The sequence below is a fragment of the Anarrhichthys ocellatus genome, unplaced genomic scaffold (genome assembly GCF_004355925.1).
Source record: "Anarrhichthys ocellatus isolate YVR2014 unplaced genomic scaffold, GSC_Weel_1.0 scaffold62, whole genome shotgun sequence".
NCBI lineage: Eukaryota > Metazoa > Chordata > Actinopteri > Perciformes > Anarhichadidae > Anarrhichthys > Anarrhichthys ocellatus.
Genome location: NW_022280092.1, coordinates 1,946,907 through 1,949,115, shown reverse-complemented (window position 1 = coordinate 1,949,115; position 2,209 = coordinate 1,946,907). Strand labels below are relative to the sequence as shown.

The 2,209-nt window shown below is 39.9% G+C and overlaps 1 protein-coding gene across 7 annotated transcripts in view; it reads left to right on the top strand.

Annotated features, from left to right (window-relative positions):
* Positions 1-2,209, top strand: part of cacna1ia (calcium voltage-gated channel subunit alpha1 Ia) — a 149,259-nt gene that overhangs the window by 37,798 nt on the left and 109,252 nt on the right. The window lies entirely within an intron of this gene.

Below are 2,209 nucleotides of genomic sequence, written 5' to 3'. Positions count from 1 at the left end.
TGTGTGTGTGTGTGTGTGTGTGTGTGTGTGTGTGTGTGTGTGTGTGTGTTTATACATCTAAGTGCAATATGGCTATAGCTCTATTAACTCCCACTAGTCGTAGCGCAGGTCTCCAAGGATTGCAATGTCAGTAAAATGTTTGCTTGGCCAGTCGGTCGGTTCAAACCTCTGAACTGCCCGGCTTATCATTGTCATGTGTCAGGAATAGTGGAGCCTTCAGGGGCAACTAGATTCTCAAGTATTTTTACTCACTGCGGTGAAGCTGATAGTATGTGTTTTTAAAAGATATAATTTACTCTAAATATTTTGTATTCAAATACATCTAAGTAATCTGAGTCATACTTATAAATTACACACTTTGTGCTCCAAAGTTGTTTTTGCTGTAAGTGTTGAAGAACAGTTGCTCTAATGACAATGATCTGGTTTCTCTTCTTCACGATAATAAATACTCGTGCAACATGTTTTCTCACACAGCTCGTGCAGTTCCTGCAGACACTGGAGCCATCAGTGTGATAGTAGAACCTTCCAAAAATATATCATAACGTGAACTTCTGTCCAGCCCATTTCTGACCACTCCCCACACAGCACATCTGTTTCTACAAGAAAACATATTGCAACCATTCTTTCAAAATTGAATATCAGAATCAGAACCGTTTATTTTGCACGTACAAGGAATTTTCCTTGGTGGATGGTGCATAACATTAAACAGTCAACACAGTGCAAAAAGTAGAAAATATAAACAAATTCACTATAAAATATAATATATAATGTATTGTTGGTATGTGTTGTTGATATACTGTTCACAGGATTAAGTTTGGCATTAATACACATGGTACATATACTGGTCTGTACAACAGCAACAAGAAACCTAATGAGCACCTTTATGCCAGGGGCTTAAGAAGTATTGCAAACTAATTTTACTTAAAAAAAAAATCTCACTCATTAGTTTGATTTCATTTGATTTTTTCATGCCTTTGGATGTTTGTCTTTTCGTAAATCAATTTCAAACTAATTAACTTAAAGTCTAAACGACCAAATAACAGACCAAGAGAGATTACCGTGAAATAAGAAAAGAAAATAATGAATGATGGAAGTTAGGGGATAGGTTGTGTGAAATGAATCAACAAAGTCTGAATACAGGCACATTTTAATAGACAGGAAATCAGAGAAGCATTGAGGCAAAAACTCAGGAAATGCCTTGTAAGACTTTATATTCAACCCGGACATTTACAGCAAGCCTTGGAGGATGGAGGATAGTAGGCAGTCAGACAGACAAAACTGGACATTTCAGACTCCATCTTTGATGTTCGGAGGGAAAGAGGTTTAGAAAGATGCTTGCTAATGGCTGAGATTTGCTGCTCTCAGTTGGCTCCAAGCTACAGGGTAAAAACATACACCCTGCACACACTCCAAATCTTACTTCACATCGCCCGAGTTTCTATTGCGGCTCACCGGTTGTTGGACACCCATGGTGCAGTGTGTGAGACAAATGTAAAGTGAGTGTGAGAAAGGTGAAAAAGAGCATCCTGTAAAGGTTGCTATTGTCTCGAAATGAGGTAATTTTCCTCTCGAGGAATCAGCTGGAGAGCAAAGAAAACACAAACGCACACACACTTCGGTCACCGTGATGGTTAGTGAGCTGTTACTTTTGCCTACTGTGACTGTGTTAGTTTAGACAGTTTTGAAGCTGGCTGAAGTGTGTGTGTGTGTGTGTGTGTGTGTGTGTGTGTGTGTGTGTGTGTGCTTGTGTGTGTGTGTGTGTGTGTGTGGGGGATGGCAGCATATTCACAGGCTTTGTGCCTTTACTTGTGTAGGATCTGTGTGTGGGGGACTTAAACTGGAGCAAGAGTTTGATGTTTGGTACACTGAAACAATGATTTGTACCCGTTTGAGTGTGTGTGTATTGATCGTACCAAAGCAGACATTACTGTATATATATATAGATATTGCTGGATTGCTTATGTACTGACCAGATAGGAGCACAGCACAGTTTTATGTTTGAAGACCTGCATGCTACCATACTGTAGTCAGCCTCTTTTCACTGTCGTCAAATAGTGTTTTGCTTTTGCTCATTGCTGTGTATCGGGGGGGCAAAAAGATGGTTTCGCTATCTCTTTGCAGATCAATAATTCTGCAAAGAGTAGCTGTGAGAGGCCTTCAGTCACACACACACACACACACACACACACACACACACACACACACACAC